The 20364-nt window shown below is 34.8% G+C and overlaps 1 protein-coding gene across 3 annotated transcripts in view; it reads right to left on the reverse strand.

Annotated features, from left to right (window-relative positions):
- Positions 1 to 20364, reverse strand: part of LOC115216729 (5-hydroxytryptamine receptor 1B-like) — a 347847-nt gene that overhangs the window by 95511 nt on the left and 231972 nt on the right. The window contains exon 1 of one of the 3 annotated variants that reach the window (XM_029786268.2): positions 5762 to 5878. The exons of the other annotated variants lie outside the window; for them this stretch is intronic. The gene's annotated coding sequence lies outside the window, so the exon portion shown is untranslated. Of the gene's footprint in view, positions 1 to 5761; positions 5879 to 20364 lie in introns of those variants that run through there. 3 annotated transcript variants of the gene reach the window in all.

The raw sequence follows: 20364 nt of genomic DNA on the forward strand, positions 1-20364 counted from the left end.
TTTAAATACCCAGAGAATAGAAAGAAAACCAGCCTAGCAAATATGTCTGGGAACTAAAAGAAAAGGAAGCCCCACCTTTCAACGTGACATGGAGCATTCTGGACAGGGCGGCACCATACAGGCATGGAGCTTACAAATATAATTTCAAGTGCAAGCTTTGCTTATTAGAAAAAATGCATATATTATTCAAGACAATAATTCTTTGAATCAAAGAAGTGAATTAATGAACTTATGTAGGCACAAGGCTAAATTTAAATGTCGAATAAAATATACCATATGGATAGAGTATATATTTTGTATTTTATTTTTTGATTTTGATTTTGACTCTTGAGCGCTGCAACGGACCTTATAGCAAAGTCTTATTGTTTCTACATATATATTAGAAAAACCTACAACTTTGTTTTCATGTTATTGTATTGCATAAGATTACCTTGATTATTTATATTACCTTGATTATTTATAAATGACCCAAAATAGGATGTTATATTTTATTTTATAGGTCTTCGTATATATTTTTATAATGCACCGAATTTTAAAAGCAATGTTTTTTTTATATAAAAAAAGCAATGTTGTCAAATTTAAAATGTTTATATAAGTTTGTGTATAGCAAAGCATATGTATTTGTAAGCATACGTATCTGTGTATGTGTAAGTGAAAGTATGCTTGTGCTTAAGCACGCATACACACGACGGTATGTATATGTATCGATTCAAACTTGTGTATGTATACTGCCTCTATAGATGCCAAATAACATCGCTACAAATTTTTTCCCCACCCCTCCTTCGTTCCTTTTTCTCTCTTTCCCTTTCTTTCGTTCCCCCTCCTTGCTCAGTATATGAGAATTGCTACATAGATGAATTTTAGCTTGCGTGCGAGACGTTTTGCGTGAATATATGTACACATGCTTTTATGTGTAATATTAGATTCATATTCATACGTCTGTATATGTATGTATGGCGTTTACGCGCATCCTTTTGTTATGTTGATATATATATGTGGATTTTAATATAAATATGTATTGCAGTATTTATAACAGGTTTAATTCTATGCATTAATTTGTACTGTCTTCATTAACGGCAACAGGTTTTTTTCCTCGGTATTTTCCTCGGATTTTATAATCTTTATAAGTTTTTATATATATATACATATATTTTGACCTTTTTGTTTATCGCTCGAAGATTGACCGTTTTTTTTTTTTTTTTTTTTTTTCTAAAGGGCCAATCAAACAAGTCCATTTCTTTTTAAAGGTGTAGCGTTTGTAAGAGTATAGATTGAATTAATATATATGTTCCATTCTAGCAAGAACTGTCTGATGAACGGCAACGAGAAACTCAGAGTAACAGATTTTGTTGAATTTTCTGCTGCTTAAAATAAAGTATATATATATATATATATATATATATTATATATATATATATATATATATATATATATATATATTTATATATATATATATATGCATATATATATAATATAAATATGATATATATATAAATATAAATATATATACATATATTATATATTTATATATATATATATATAGAAATTAGGGGTGAGTACTTGATAATTATAAGCACCTGTGTATACCGTTTGGTGGTGTAGGTGGTGGAGTAAATTGATCAAAATAAAATAAAAACATGATGCGAAGGATTCAGCGGTACATATGTTTCGGGCCTTTATTAGACAGATTTATAACAATGCATAATGTATGTCTGTGGCCTTCTTCAGCCGCGCACAACAGCTTCCACAAGGACATTGTTACATCAAAAATTCTTGGTTGGGATGCAAATCCTCTCATTCACGTACGACATAATGCGGCAGCAGCATAGAATTGAAGCGTCCATCTCTTTCTTCTCTCAATGTAGAATGAGGAAAATTGGATGTTGAGGTAATGTAAATAAATAAATACATATATAGAGGTGAAGATGGAGGGGCGAGAGTTCGGGACGAGGGATAAAAAATGTATAAAAAGTGTAAGTATAGAATAATATGTCTCTCTGTGTGTGTATATGAGTGTATATGTGCACGCACATACGGACACACAGCCGTGTGTGCGTGCGCATGTTGACATGAGTACGGGATTCTTTACTTACGTTCTTATACACATCCTTTAATATCTTATACCTGGACCTAGAGGCGTGGGCATATACGTGTGTGTATGTAGTGATGGGCGCGCGTATATACATGTGAGCGTGTACGCGAGTAATGTCCGTGTATATATGCGGATATTCTGTTGTATGTATGTGTGTGTACGCGCGTGCATGTGGGTGCGTGTGTGTTTATGTACGTGTTTACGCGCGAGTGCGTGTGTATGCTTATAGGCTTGGAGGCGTATATGTACGCGTGTATGTGGGTGTATGTATCCATGATGTATGTATGTACTAGAAGTCCATTTAATTCAAGGAACCAGATTAAATGCTCATCAGCTCTGATTTACAACGCATTAAGTCCCAGACGAAACTGTTGATTTACTGACAATTCTACAACTAAATTTTATCAATCCCTGACCACCATGCTTGGTCCGTAACCTCTATACATCCCTTATCTTTACATTCTTTTACACTTTTATCATGGTTTTATCAGGTTTTTTTACTTTTATTTCTATTTCTATTTTTACTTTATAACCTTATGCCTTTACATTTATTTATATTTCTTTATATTTCTTTATACCCCCTTTACATTTCCTTACAACTCTTTATATCTTTATCCTCTACATTTTTATATTATTCTATACTTACACTTTTTATACATTTTTTATCCCTCGTCCCGAACTCTCGCCCCTCCATCTTCACCTCTATATATGTATTTATTTATTTACATTACCTCAACATCCGCTGAATCCTTCGCATCATGTTTTTATTTTTATTTTGATCAATATATATATATATATATATATATATATACATATTTATATTTATATATATATGCATATATAATGTGTAGAAATTCGGGGTGAGTACTTGATAATTATAAGCACCTGTGTATACCGTTTGGTGGTGTAGGTGGTGGAGTAAATTGATCAAAATAAAAATAAAAATAAGACACATGAGGCGAAGGATTCAGCGGTACATATGTTTCGGGCCTTTATTAGACAGATTCATAACAAATCATAATGTATGTCTGTGGCCTTCTTCAGCCGCGCACAACAGCTTCCACAAGGACATGTGTTACTTCCGAAATTCTTGGTTGGGGATGCAAATCTTCTCGTTCCCGTACGACATAATGCGGCTCGATGCTGCTGCCGCATTATGTCGTACGGGAACGAGAAGATTTGCATCCCCAACCAAGAATTTCGGAAGTAACACATGTCCTTGTGGAAATCTGTTGTGCGCGGCTGAAGAAGGCCACAGACATACATTATGATTTGTTATGAATCTGTCTAATAAAGGCCCGAAACATATGTACCGCTGAATCCTTCGCCTCATGTTCTTATTTTTATTTTTATTTTGATCAATCTATATGCATATATATATATATAAAGTGGCGTACTCCGATAGAATCAGGTGATGTAATCCGGTGGTAGAAAGGAATCCATGTATTAGATAATGCAAAGCCAGTCCGAAGGACGGCGGTCTGTGTAAGCAATGCAGTAAATAGTTGGTTAAAAAATGAATAAAGACAAGAAAAACAACAACGCGAGGACATAGTGCATGCAAAGTATTAATAACAGAAGGAAAGAGTGGTTGTTTTATCGTTCGACCATAGCTCCTCTTCGGAAACAGGAGACATAGGAAATCCCCAAAAAAGGGAGAAGGAGAGAAACAATCGCCAACAGTCCACGTTAATTTACATTTTTGAAATGACCGGAAGTACATGGAGAAAGAGAAAGTGCTTTCTGGGAGAGGAGAGTGTGAAGAATGGTTGATATCTGTGTGTGCGCACATGTGTGTGTGTTACGCGCGTTTGCGTGTGGTGGCATGTGTGCGTGTTTGATAGAGTGTGTCTGTGTATGGTAGCGTGTGTGTCTGTGGAAGTAACTGCGTCGGTGTGTGTGCGTGGTAGCATGTGTGCGTGTGGTGGTAACGGTGTGTGTGTGTGTGTGTGATTTGGTATTAACTGTGTGTCTGTGTGCTATTTATTTTACATGTGTTTGTATTGTATGAATGTTGAGTTTGTGCGTGTTAATTGGTGGCTGTGTGTGTGTGTACTGGCGCGTTGGTACGTATGCGTGCATGGGATGGTCAGTAGTGGGGCAGGGATAGTTTGAAAAGTGACTGAGAGGCGGTCTGAAGCAGTGTGAAATGTGTGTGAATGGGTGGGTGGTGATGTGTGTGTGTTGGCATGTGTACATAGACGTAGTGGGAATGTGTGTATGTGAGTATTATGTGTGAACATGTGTATGGGTGCGTGTGTTAGCCTCACTCTCTCTGTATCATTCTGTATACATATGTATATATATAATATATATGTATATATATATATATATATATATATATATATAATATATGTGTGTGTGTGTGTGTGTGTGTGTGTGTGGTGTGTGTGTGTGGTGTGTGTGTGTGCGTGCGTGTGTGTGTATGTATGTATACACTGATTTTTATTCCCAGTATTTTCAGAAAGAGACGTTATAGCTGAAAGTGGTTCGTCCATACTCCAAGAAGACACAATAGGTTCCCTCTCTGTCAATCTTTGTCAGTCGATGCAGGTGTAGCCATTGATATAGATGATTATATTTCATTAATAAACAGTAATATATGTTCTACTTAGGTTATATATATTTTGTTGATAATAAACTTATTGAAAATCACATGATTACCAAGTCTCAACATAAGCTCTGAAATAAGAATAAGTATTCAGTTGATAGCAGAGCTCATAATACACAAGATACATCAAGTTGTTAACGAAACTAAAACAGTTTGATCATAGGTTTGGTGAATTAAGTTTGCTCTGATGCCAAATAACGTCATCAAAAGTAGAAACAGGACGTGTATAATCATCTGACATTATACTTTAACCAGGTTTATAGAACACATAAACATCATGTTGACTACCCAGCAAACTAGTTCTAACTCCTTTAGAAAAGTACTGTTTGTTTTAGCAAACTACCATAAATTGGGGAAATTATTGTTGTGTTTTTAAATCATTTACCTTACGAAGAAAATTGTCATTGGTGCGAGTTGAACATCCCGATTCTCATTTTCGCTTTCATTGAACTTTAGCAACAGCACACACAATCAAACGTTGGTCCCAAATATAAGAAGACGGTTTTACGTTTATCGGAAATCCAGTTCGACACAATAGACACTGCTGCTGTTGCTAAAAAGCAATAAAACTTTTAATACTCCTTTCTATCAAAATGTCAAATTCTGTTGATAAGTGACAAGACGATTGTAAAAAGGTCATCAAAGTTGACGCAATATTAAATGATTTTATTGAATAGTGAAACAAATAAATTTCCTTCCCAATGTTATAGCTTGAATTAAAAATCTAAAATATCTTTTATAATATTAGCCCCATCAGATAAAGACATGACATCAATCTCAATGGGTACTGACTAGAATTTCCAGAACTTGGAGACGAGGCGGATCTAGTTCACTCCAACATTACGATTATTACAAAAGAAGGCATTTATTAAGTTACACATCGCTGTTGGGCAATAATGCAACAAACACTTAAACAATATTAAACAAAACTTCCTTCTTCAATTACAGAACATCATATATCAACAGGAATAATTTTAACTGTGAACACAAAGTGTCCTCAAGTGTCAACTTGTCACACTCTCTTGGAGATCAATTTAACATAGTGGCTAATTTATTACCTTATTCTGCAAATTATAAATTTATTTTGGTTTGCGAAATGGAATTGTTGCCGGTATTTGACGCCTATTATTTTCTCCCCACTTTCAGGTTTCCAGTATGTTTCTCTATACATAAAACAGATTGCATTCACCGTTCAGCAGCAAAGGTATTGCATGGTAAGTTTTTATTTTGTGCTTTTTTTATGATTATCAAAATTATATTTGAATGTACAGAACACATTTGAAGTGAGTAAATATACGGCGATACAAAATTATTTGCGATGTCGAATATATTCGACTGTTTATTTATCTTCATATAATGCAAATACCAACTATACATGTCCATTAATCGTATTAAGTTCACTTTATTGATGTGCATATATTTTAATTAATGTACTAAACATACCCTAGATGTGAAACGGCATGTAAAGATATTTTCTGTACTCTATGAAGCATATATGCAACTCTATTTCTGTGTTGAATTTTTCGACTTTGAAAATAATATACAATCACATAATAGGTCAATATTAGTCATTCCGCACAACTGATCTCAGGATTTTATTAGTATTAAATAAATCGATCACAGTGCGATGGTGGATATATTTAGCCGTGATCTGATTTTAATTTAAAATTTTAGTGGTTCGAATGATTAATTAAATAATGGAAGTCGTTCAAACAGTTCAGTTACATTTAACAAACGTCGTTTAAACATTACGTACATTTTCATTCCATATATATTTACTTTGATTACATACCTATGGTTGAACATTGCTTTTTCTAGGAAAAGAGAAATATAATGTTGGGCAAGTATATATACCAGTGTTCTCAGACAACTACGCATTAAATTTGTAGAACAGTCATACCAATTTCGGAAATTACTGCATAACTTTCTATTCCGAAAGATTCCTTATACTGGAGGATTAGTAGATATACCACGATATCTACATATCAATATTGTTCACAGTTTTATGGGTGGCTGCTGTAGCATTGATTAGCTTATTCTTCTGTAGGCATGTTAAACATAAACGTTCTGGTATTTGAATATAATAATCCGGAAACAGCAAGCATTAATTTTCAGAATATCTTGGTGAAAATGTTTTTCAATTACTTACTAAAACATGAATTAATTTAAAGGTTCATAGTGCCCAAATTCGTTCCATTATATCCGGCAGTAATATGTGAAACTCTGTTCCAATTTAAATACCTGAATATGAATGTGTGTATATATATATATATATATATATATATGTGTGTATATACTATATATATATATATATATGTATATATATATATATATGTATATAATATCTATATATATGTGTTTGTATATATGCATGTATGTATGTATATATGTATGTATGAATATATATGTATATATATATATATTATATATATATATACATATATATACATACATATATATATACATATATATACATATATATATATATATATATATATATATATATATATATATGTATATATATATATATACATACATATATATACATATATATATATACTATATATATATATATATATATATAATATATATATATATATATATATAATATATATATATATATATTATATATGTATGTATGCATGTGTGGTGGATACGTGTGTGGAGGTGTGGATGGGCGTGAGTGCGGGCGGTGCCATATGTAGAGATTAATAAGATTTTTTTTTATTTCAGCCGATCCTGTTTCTTGGTACACTGAGTTAGTTTCACATGTAGATACTCAGAGCTTTCGAAGTTTATTCTACCATCAGAGCTCAACATTTTATAGTTTTATTAAATGAGGTTCCATGCATCAGGTACCACTAATTTGGTTTCTATCAAAATTAGATAAAGCAGTTATTTTAACTTATATAGTTATAATATAAATATCTTCAAAAATAGAAAAATATAAGGCTATATCGTGAAGTACAAGGCATACATAATGCATGTGTATACTTACACACTGGAAACTTTCAAATTTCCTCATACTGGTAATAGCAAAAAAAAAAGTCAAATGTGATGGTTCCATTATTTTGTCTAGTCACTCTATACTCTTTTACTCTTTTACTTGTTTCAGTCATTTGACTGCGGCCATGCTGGCGCACCACCTTTAGTCGAGCAAATCGACCCCGGGACTTATTCTTTGTAAGCCCAGTACTTATTCTATCGGTCTCTTTTGCCGAACCGCTAAGTGACGGGGACGTAAACACACCAGCATCGGTTGTCAAGCAATGCTAGGGGGACAAACACAGACACATATATACGACAGGCTTCTTTCAGTTTCCGTCTACCAAATCCACTTACAAGGCTTTGGTCGGCCCGAGGCTATAGCAGAAGACACTTGCCTAAGATGCCACGCAGTGGGACTGAACCCGGAACCATGTGGTTGGTTAGCAAGCTACTTACCACACAGCCACTCCTGCGCCTATATATATCTTTTTATTTTTCCACTTATTTCAGTCACTCGAACGCTGTCATACTGGGGTACCACCTTGAGAAATTTTAGTCTAACGAATCGATCCCAGTGTATATTTTCCTTAATTCGGATTTCTTTCAGTTTCTACCAATCTAAATCCGCTCACAAGACTTTGGTCGGCCCGAGGCTATATTAGAGTACAGTAGCCCAAGATATCACGTAGTGGGAATGAACCCGGAACCACTTGGTTAGGGAGAAAACTTCTTATCAGACAACGATATTCGTATATACATACATACATTTATACATGCATACATACATACTCTGAGATATGTAATACACTCCCTAACTACCAATTTTGAGAAATTAATCTTCGCAAATCCAGTAAGGAGAAAGCTAATTCAAAGACTACAGATCCAATCCATTACTGGAACTGTAAAAATCTGTAAAACTTTTCAGAAGTTTATCATTAAAATATATATATGAGCCTGTCTAGATATGCAGCTGTTTGTATGAGAATACATACATAAAACAAGACATACAAATCTGCACAGATGCATATACACAAACAAAATTATCCTGGCACGAAATCGTGAAATAAAACTGAAAAATGACGTCCACACATAATGCCCGGGTATCATAATTTTATAACGGCATGAAATTGGAATTTTGTTTATAATACATTGATATATATCTGGTAAGCTCCGTAATAAAATAGATATTAAACACATAGATATACGATTGTAATATGTACTGGGTTCATTAATCTGAACTAAACAGAATAATACCCCATGATATCCACTGTCATCTAAAACCCACTTGATATATGATACTCAGAATTGAAACCGCTTTATTTAGATTTAACAAATACCTCCAAGGTTTCCCCCTCCATTTCTCACTCTTTCAGTCTCTTCCTCCTTCTCTCTCTCTTTCCATTTTTCTTTCTCTTTCTCCTCTCTCTCTCTTTCTCTTTCATTCTCTCTATCTCCCTCTTGCGCTGTTTAATCATTGCAAATGAATATATCTATTGCCAGTTTGTACAGTGTATTAAGGCGGCGAGCTGGCAGAAACGTTAGCACGCCGATAGAAATGCGTAGCCGTATTTCATCTGCCGTTACGTTCTGGGTTCAAATTCTGCCGAGGTCGACTTTGCCTTTCATCCTTTCGGGGTCGATTAAATAAGTACTAGTTACGCACTGGGGTCGATGTAATCGACTTAATCCGTGTGTCTGTCCTTGTTTGTCCTCTCTGTGTTTAACCCCTTGTGGGTAGTAAAGAAATAGAATCGTTTACACGCCAGCTAAAAGGCTTGGCAGTATTTCGCCCGTCTCTAAGTTCTGAGTTCAAATGCCGCTGATGTGGACATTGTTTTTCATCCTTTCGAGGCACTTGATAAAATAAGTGCCATTTGAGCACTGCGGCCGATGTAAACGACTTATACCCTCCATCAAAATAGCTGGCCTGTTCCAAAATTTGAAGCCAATATGCACAGTGCAGTTCCAATTGAGAATCAAAAATGTCTTCCTTACACAAGAACAGCTGTTTCTCAAGAGAAAAAGAAAACAACTTATCTATTAGTTAAGTAGATTTCGATGTAATGCAACTTATACAAACAAAATTTCAAAGATAAAAACGACAATCGTTCCTATGAAGAAAAATAAACGTAACGGCATTTTTTAGACAATTCTGAGAAAAGTAATTGCGTAATCAAATATATATACATATATCGACGTTGTTGCGTGGACAAATGCAGAAATATTTCGAACTAAACACTCATGTTTATTCAGCTCCACAATTCAACTCTGTAAAACATGTATATCATTACTATTTTTGAAATATCAGAAGAAAATGCATGTTCAAGGATCCCAACATTCAAACAGTTCTTTCAACTATGATGTATTTGATATGGATATATATATAGCCTAAAATATAAAAGGGGGGGGGTGTATCTGATGGAATATATTTGGGTTCTTTTTTTCTGCGCAAGTTTCTCTTTAAGGGAGAACGATTCAACTTCTAACTTAAGAGAAAAACATATTTGTATTTAAGTATAGCCAAGAAAGTATTCTGTATATACGTATACACACACACGCACACGTATATACGTATGTATTTGTATATATGAAGATATACATGCATGTATATATATTCACGTGTATACAATATACATATACGCATATATGTCGATGTCCATATATATGAATAAATAGATATTCGCATAGCGTATCACTTTTTCGCGAAAAAAGGATATGTAATACCATTCTTTCTGAAAATTTGTATAAACTCAAAGAAGGCTAGAGGGCGTTATTAATAATTCATAAATTTGATTCTGACGTACAAGAATTTTAAATTCTTAATGCCTTATTTTATTGTAGTTTGCGATTTTAGTGTAGAAATATGTGAACACCTTTGACAAAAAAATTAATATAAAGTATTATATAGTGAAGAAGAAATGTCTATTGCCCCTTAAGCATGACTGCTCTGGAGGAACCGAGATTACTGGTATTTTTAACCCCAGGAAAACGCCAATCCAGCTGGTTATTCGATGCAATCTGCACCCGATATGTATTGCAAGTAAGAGAGTGAACGCCTACCATTGAAAACCAGCTGGAGGGAGCGCCCTCCTGGTGTTAAAAATAGCAGTAACGTCGGTTCCTATGGAGCAGCAATGTTTAAGAGGCAAGAAACATTACTTCTCTGTAAGTTCTAGCTTTCATCTCTTATAGTGATTTTCTAACTCGCTATTTTGATTATATTGTTATAATATTGAAATTTCGATATTGTAGACGCAGGTATAGCTGTTTTGTTAAGAAGCTCAATTTGGAAACACGTGCTTTCGGATTCAGGTGCACTGCCGGTACCTTAGACATGTGTCTCCCTCTTCTATAGCCCAGTATCAACCAATGACTAGTGAATGAATTTGGGAGACGGGAATTGTGTGAAAGACTTGGGTGAACACTTGTGGGTGTTTGCGTTGTATTCGTCCCCCCATAACCATTTGAAGATCAGTGTTGGTTCCTGTACGTCCATATAACATAAAATTTTGACAAAACATAATGATATGATTAAACACTAGATTATATGAGGAAAAAAAATTCTAGGAACATTTGACTAAACAGTTTAAGCTTTGCCCTAGCATGGTCACAATCCAGTAAATGAAATAAGTAATAGCTTTATTCAAAAAATAAATAAAAACATTATTTCTGTTTTTTCTAAATGCTCTGTATTTTTAGGTGATGTGACTTAACTCGAAACAGTTCAGCTGCATAGTAATGTAAAAAATGGAAACCTGGAGACTAGAGATATTAAAAGTAATTAAAACATTGCAAATTCGCAACAGAGTAGTAGTAGTAGTAGTAGTAAGAAAATAAAATTAACGATATCCCTAAAATTAATTTAATTATAAAATTAGCAAGGTAAATAATAGACCAATTGCTCATTATTAACAGTAGTAGTAGTAGTAGTAGTAGTAGTAGTAATAGTAGTAGTAGTAGTAATAGTAGTAGTAGCAGCAGCAGCAACAACAATAGCTGTAGTACTAGAAGCAGGAGCAACAAAACACACGTATTACTAGTAACAACAACGATAGTACTTGCACTAGCAACACTAGTGACTGTAGTTGATTTGTAGTGGGAAAGCCGATTCTATACCTCTTATAGGTTACGCGAACTTACACACCATTCCACTGTTTGTTAAGATACCATAAAATTAACAGCAACAACGTTACACTTCGAAGATCTAATATCTCCAGTATGTCTGTTAGTCCTCAATGAAGAATCGATATTCTGTATGATTAATTGTTGCTATAGATAGTTCAAATGAATACCACATACATCCAATGACGTGTTATCGTGTTTAAAAAATGAAAGAACTTCGTTCATGCTCACACTGCTCTTAATTGCAATACATCTGATGCATGCTTGCGTACACTGCGTTTGTAAGTTCCACATTTTTTTCATCACGTCACATACCGTTTCTTTAAATCGGCCACTATTTGTATTGCTAAAACAATGCTTTTAACCAAGACATAGCAAATCCAATTTCAAATCCTATCATTATATACATGTTATCTACTTTAATTTCTCATATTCGCAGCAAGATGCCTTTCTTCGTAACAATACTTACTCCGGTGACATTGAAATTGTTCGGACTCCATACGTGTTATGTCTATGCGCAGACAACATTGAATGAAATACCTGAACATAGATGGATGATGGAATATTAATAGCTGAAGCGAAAATATTTTTAATATAATGAACAAAAGAAGTCCAATATGTAAATATAAATGTCGATTTAATGTTGTGTATATATCCGTGTGCGTGAGTGCGTGCGCGCGGATATATATATACATATATACATATATATATATATTATATATGTATATATGTATGTATGTATATACAAACATACAAACATATACATACACACACACACATACATGTATATGTGTGTATATATATATATATATATAAATATATATGTGTATGTATGTATGTATGTATGTATGTATATATAAACATACATAGATAAAAATATATACATAAATATAGACAGAAATATATATATATGTGTGTGTGTATGTATGTATATATAACATACATAGATAAAAATATATACATAAATATAAACAGAAATATATATATATATATCATCATCGTCGTCATCATCATCATCATCATCATCATCATCATCATAAAAGACGAATTTGCGAAAGTAATGGGATATTTTGTTAGTTAAAAAGGACAATAATCAAAGGAATCGTTTTGTTTATAAAAGGAGACGTTATCAGTAATGTAAGCGAAATGGACAGACATAGCAGGAACCAAATTACTTTCCAACAATGGTACCTGCAGCGTCTCTCACTCAAATCACTCTTATGCATTTAATCTGAAAGAGAAAATCCCATTTCCAGAGCGCAGACCGCCAAATATAGTTATATAAATATATTAAGTGTGTGCATGTGTGCCTCTGCCTGTGAATGCGACACCGTGACTCCGCGTATAAGAATGTAGAGTAATGAAATAATCACTATTACACGTATTTAGCTATTATTTTCCTCATATTCAGATGAGCTATATGCGTGTTTGTGCATGTTGGTGTATATCTATAAGTTTGTGTGTGTAGGTTGGCAGCAATGAATACTCACTTATGCAAACTTATACAGCCACGCATATATACATACATACATACATACATACATATATATATATATATATATATATATATATAGGAAAGATTAATACAAAATCCATCTTCACGTTACTTAAGAAATTATTATTATTATTAATTTTCTCAACTAACAGAATTCCTGAAGTTGATCCAAAGACAATATACCCCGACGGCGGATGACACCCGATAGACAAAACTGTGTCAGTGCTCTATTCAACACTTCAACACTCTAATCCACATATACACATTAGTCCAAAAATATTAAATATCTAAACCATCATCCGTGTTACCGAGGAAGGTGCTATTGATTAATGTGCTAGGAAGATGGAAAAAGTCGTATTGAACGTCTCATTCAAAAGCATACCTATATCGAGCAGAAAAGAATACATGAGGTCACTCCTTGTGACGACCAGCCAATTCATTCGCAGAAATTCAATGGAAAGCTTCTCTTTTTTGAGGAAAATGATGAGCAATCGAACAAGTCCGAACCACACAACGCACTTAAACGGGAATTTAAATCATTGAACAACCCACCGACCAATAAGCGCATCACAAGATTCAAAGAAGAGCTATACAACATCGTCAGAAATGTATAATTTAGAAAATAAAAACACAGAAGGAACCGCACCAACAAAAACTAAAGAAGCTACTTGGTGAGTTTAAGAAGGCCCCGGGAACACATGTACCGGCGGATAAAACCGGTAATATTTACATTGTTGGTTTTGATCTTTATAAGAATTTAATACGTAAGGAACCATGTGGTAAATATAGACATGCACACGCTGATACACTAAATACAATCAACAGAAGGGGATTAATAATAGTGAACCACCTAGATATACACTAAAGGACTGAACCTTATGCACCAAGGAACCCCTGATATAGCTGCAAGACCATAAACCGAATTAGTTTAGGGCCCCATCAGTTAGTCTAATCTTGCCTTCGAAATCGGACTCTGATGATTAATAGATAGAATAATGCCAAAACTAAGATCTAAAAGCACCCTAACACTGTGGTCAGACACACAGGACGTAATCGGCCTACTCAACCAACTCCAAATAAATAAACACAGTAAATTCATTCAACTTGACATCGAGGGGGATATTAACCCTATTCTCTTACATAAGGCATTAACTTACTTTTAAAATAATTCAGGCCTTTCTAGATACGAAATCGATGTAATATTTGTGGCACGCGGAACCCTGGTAGAATTTGATGGTAAGCTGTGGAACGGGTCCGATAGAATAGACGCGTTCGATATTAGTATGGGATCCTCGGACTCCTCAGAAGTCACCGATCTAGTCCTTTCTTCTCAGAATCTGTGGAGGTCTATAAAGAGATGACGCGTTATTCTTTATAAACAGATGTAATAAGGTAGAGCGTGAAAAACATAAAAGATCTTAATTTAATTTTTAAATATCGGAATCTCAGTAACCATAGACGCTACTTTCAATTTAAATACTGGATTTAATGACCTATTTCATAAACCAAATAAGAGCCTAAAATGCATAAACGTTGGATCAATTCATCCATCATCAATCATTAGGGGACTAGTTAAGAACATTTCGGCCAGAATATCCGGATTATGCGCCAACGAAGATATATTCAATAAACGCGCTGGCTATTATAACGCAGCTCTTGCCAGCTATCGTGCGAAAATCAAATACGCGGGTAGTAGCAGTAGTAGTAGTAGTAGTAGTAGTAGTAGTAGTAGAAACGGTAGTATTTACCCAAATAGCTCAGCAAGTAGTAGCAAGAATAATTATAGCAATAACACATACGGATCCGGGAATAACACCACCAAACACATTAACCACACATAAAACGTTCAAAAGTTGCATAAAGATATCTCAAACCACAAAAAGTAAGGCAATCACAAATAGATACATGAGAACCAGTAATAGGATAGAGAAACATAGCAACGGACAACACACCATCCCAACTAAACACAGGGTACCACAAAATTTCAAGACCATCTCATACGCCCGAAAACAATGGACCTAATAAAAGGTAAAAGAAGCATGAGCTCCTCTTCTGGTATAAGATCTGGGGTTCGAATATATCATTCAGTATCGGGAAACAGTTCTTCGATGCCATCGATCGTTGCTTCCCTAAAAACAGCATGTACAGCCAGTTGTTCGACCAGGACACTGTAAAAATATAGTATGCGAATTCATCGAATATGGAGCACGACATTCATAGAATTAACAACGAAAAACAAAGGCAGGTGCAGGATGCATCGAAAATAAGACCTCAAATATTGATGAAGATACCTTACTCCAGTGACTCTGCAAATACCATCCACATAACGCATAAAAGTAACAATGACTGTAACACTAACCAACAGGGAAAAACAACTACAACAGCTTTACTAACCAACTAACATCTGATAGCCACAACAACTCAAACAACACAAACACATCCATAAACAATAAAAATAATAATAGTGTAGCTAAGAGTATGAATGTAAATAGAACCGACCGTAGAGTTGCCGGCTGTACACACGCAAACAAAAAAAACCTGACAATCTATCCTCATGCAGGGACCGTTCGAAATGTCGCCTGGGTTACCAATACAACACCAGAAATATCGTGTACAAGTGCACCGTAAATACTAGAGGAGGTCCCTACGTATATATCGGTACACCTGCTGATATATTCAAAAATAGATATAGAAACGACATCGCAAGCTTTCGAAAAATCCTTAAACGGCACGCAAGATCACTGGCCGAATTCTTCTGGCGACTTACAGAAGAGAAAGTGAAATACGACATGACATGGTCAATAATTAATCTCTACAATACACTGTCCCTGAAAGGCCAGCTATGTTCAGAGGAATCGCTGACAATATCTTCTATATATATAAAACTGTAGTTGTGTGAGTGTCTGTCCCCTTCGATTTAGATTCCTAACTACTCCCACATTTTGCGGTGCAGTTTAACCAAATTCAGGTATCTAATAGTCGTGATTCATATCGAGCCCGTCTGAGTATTAGCGCGCGTCTACGATGAGTCTACGATTTAAAAAATAATTTAACATAATTTTTTATTCCATTTTAATGCATAATTTTTCGTGTGTCGATGGCGGCGGAGTTGGCGTCCATGGTCACACCTGCACCTGTTTGCTTCTCCCCCTTCTTCCCTCCCTCGTGAAGCTGTGGGGAAGGGAGTGTAAGGAAATCAACGTCGTAAAGCGTTGTCAAGGAGACCAGCGTTCTTTTAGAACAACGACTTCATGGCTTGAAGACACCAAAACAGAAATGGCTAAGAAAGCCCGAATTGGCATCTATAAGGGAAGTAACTCTCTAAAAATGCTTATATAGTTATTTCCCTTACAAAACCGAGCAACGCCGGGCGATACTGCTAGTTGTTGATAAAAGAGCGATTTATAAATAGATTTGCTGAACGACTACCCTGATGCAAAGATATAGCCAAACACCTGTTCGTACAATATAGCGCGGACGATACCTAACCCATTCAACCCGTAATTCCGACAACTCGGATTAACCGCCACCCCCGAATTTTAAACCACATGAAGTGCGACCAGTGTAGAACGCTACATGTATTTTGGTACGTTCGTATAGAACACTTGCTGAACGCAACCATAAGCAACTAGAATTTTCAAAACCTTAATCGTTTGATTTACTAAAGAGATAAAAATTTGTTGCCCAGACAGTTATATTTATTTATATATGTTCCTATATGTTAACTTGGGAACGCAGCTATGAGTTACTAATATATACAAACTTTAAGTTATAACATAAACTAGCAGTATCGCCCGGCGTTGCTCGGGTTTGTAAGGGAAATAACTATATAAGCATTTTTAGAGATGTAAAGTATAATAGCCATCTCAATATGGCTAACCACAAAGGGGGGGGGTGTTACTGTAGCGTTTTTACGTTCTGAGATTTAATAATAAATTTTTAGAGAGTTACTTCCCTTATATATGCCAAAAGTGCATTAAAATGGGAAAAATTGATGGTAAATTTTTTTTTAAATCGTAGACTCATCGTAGACGCGCGCTAATACCCAGAAGGGCTCGATATGAATCACGACTATAAGATACCCGGTTTTGGTTAACTGCACCGCAAAATGTGGGAGTAGTTAGGAATCTAAATCGTAGGAGACAGACAGCACACAACCTCCCTTTTATATATAAAGATTAGATACTCAGATGCACAAGTTGGTCTTAATTGTGAACCTCTCTCCTGGTTTGAATAGGAATTCCGAGCCTTCCAACAGGTTGGGGCATGCTCCACGGTTTGGGTTTTTACATTTCTTAACCATTCGTTTCGTGGTTGTTGTGTAAATCTCCGCATCTCTCAGAAGTCTTTTCAGCGATTTGTGTTACATTTTGCATTTGAGGCTTTTATGTGTTTTCAGAATGCTGCTCATTTTTGGATCCCTAGTGAGGATAGAGAGATTTTGTACAATAGTGTCGTATACCTTATTGTTTCTAGGGTTGTGAGTTGATATATACGGTAGGGTTTTGAGATCTAGAGTGGTGTTACGTTTTGCTTCCCTTCGTGTTTTAACGCCTAATTTCCTGGCATGCTTAACTCCCTCTATAAGTTTGTGTGGATATTGTTTCTCAGTAAGTGTTGTTCTGAGGTCCTGAAGACAGAGTTCCTGAGTATATCCATCAGGCACTATTGTGCAAATCCTTTTTGCAAAATTAAAGAGAATTAAAGGGAGTATTTGTTTTGATGTGTTTCGGGTGGCATGAGCTAAAAAGAAGATATTGTTTCGAGTCCATTTTTTTATGTTAAATGTCAGTTACAATTTGGTTGGTGACTTGTTTGTCATAATATTTAAGAAATGGAGATTGCATTGTAAATTGAATATTAAGGTTATATTATTCAGTATTGATTTAAATTCCAAAAGTATATCAATGGTCTCATTCCAAAGGGTAAAGATGTCATCCAGATATCTTCTCCAGATTTTTCTTATATACTGGTGAAACGGATGTCCATACTTTTGTAGTGACACTTCATATATCGTGAATTCCAAATATACCATTATTAGGTCCACAAGAACAGGGGCTGCTTTCGTTCCTATCACAATTCCGCATTTTTGACGATAGTAGTTGTCATCAAATAGGAGATCATTTTTCTGAAGTATAAATTTTAAAGTTTCAATGATGAAAATCTGGTTTATGCGTTCCGGAATTTCTTCGGCAAACTTTTCCAGCCAGAATTTTATTGTTTCTATTCCATGCGGGGTATTGGTGTAGAGATTAATGACATTGAAGGAAACAAATAATGTCTTTTCATTAATTGTTTTGGTAAGTGTTGAAGCATATCTAAATTGTCTCTAATGAAATTTTTGATGCATTTCTGCAACGGATTCAATAGGATGTCTAGAAAATTTCTTAGGTGGTGGGTTTCACAGGCTGGGCCAGATATAATGTGTCTTAACTTTAAATCTTCCGGCGCTGGGATATTTATGTACTTGCTGGGTGATTGTTTGCGGACTTCAGTAACTATCTTGCTCCTGTGTATTTTAGATAGGCCGAAAAAAAAAAAGGTTTACATTTAAAATTCCTGATACAATATATTTCTTTTTCTGTCGGGTCTTTTTCAATATAGATGAAATAAGGATGCAAGATTTTTTCTTTGTTTTTCGTTGTTTATGGTCCACAGCCTTTTCGAAGAAGGTGTCGTTTTTCAGCATGGATAATTCTAGGTTTTTGTAGTATTCTGTGTCCATCAGGACTACAGATCTTCCTTTGTGTGCTTCTTTAATAGTCGATTCTTCATGGTTTTGTAGTTCAATTAGATTTTTTCATTCAAAACTGCTGAGATTTGAATTAACTTTTCGCTCATGGAAAGTATTTGGAAAATTTAGGATATGGTCCAACCAAATATAACGCTTTTACCCATCTACAAGTACAAAGAAACAATTTCTGTACAAGAACGTTTAAGTAAAACAATACATTTATCGAAGACTACAGAACAAGCCTAAATATGAACGCATAACCAACTTACATAACTATCACTGTAAAAAATTCATCTCACTATTTTAGCTTTTGCGTTTTTGCATATTTATTTATCCCCTCCACAGTATATGAGCAATTACCTCCCCTGTCAGGAATAATAACGTTCACCAATTACCTCACCTTAGATTTTTCTACATGCTGAATCATTCCATTCACAAGCTTCCATACAGAACATGGACTAAAATTTGAAGAAAATACGAAATTACAATAATTACAATGTTATGATTAGCGAAACCAGTTGGTAAATACAATACTTTTTCACTTATGAAATATATTAAAGAAATATTAAAACTACGTAAACTGTATGCATTTTCCTTCTTTTATTTAATATAAATATATGTTTTGCATTACAACCAGCCACGTGGAGATAATGAAAATTTGCCCTCCCTACTATATATATATATATATACACACACATAATATCCTTCAGTCATTTGGTTACAGTCATGCTGTTTTAGTCCGACGATTCGATCCCAGGGTCTTTATCAGATTCCTTGTTACTGAACCGCTATGTTACGGGAATGTAAACAAACCGCATCAGATTTTCAACTGGTAGTGAGTGATAAACAAGTATAAACATTCTTTCGGTTTCCGTGTAACAGATCCACTCACAGGGTTTTGGTTGAAGGCTGTACTAACAGATACTTGAGCCATGTGCCATAAAGTGGAACGGAACCCTGTACCATGGGCTGGGAGCAAACTTCTTACCCAACGCCAGACTAGCGCCTATAGAACTAACCACACCTACGCTTCACGACGATATTTTTGATATTTGTTTTATTTATATACATTGAATTTGTCTTGTTAATTTCCTCGGACTTACAGGTTGAATAGAACAACGTGTGGATTTAACCTATAAGGATTTCCATCTTCTTCACTTGACATTCTGTTAGCCAACTACCATTGCATGCACTACTGAATGAGGTATTTGCTTGGATTGCTTTCATCCATATCTAACAGGATAGAAAGTGAGTGACGTTAAGTAGCACTGGTTTTGCTAGCCGGTGATATTTCAACGGCAATTGCTTCATCACATGTATCT

The sequence above is a fragment of the Octopus sinensis genome, linkage group LG10 (assembly GCF_006345805.1).
Source record: "Octopus sinensis linkage group LG10, ASM634580v1, whole genome shotgun sequence".
In the NCBI taxonomy this organism is placed as follows: Eukaryota; Metazoa; Mollusca; class Cephalopoda; order Octopoda; family Octopodidae; genus Octopus; species Octopus sinensis.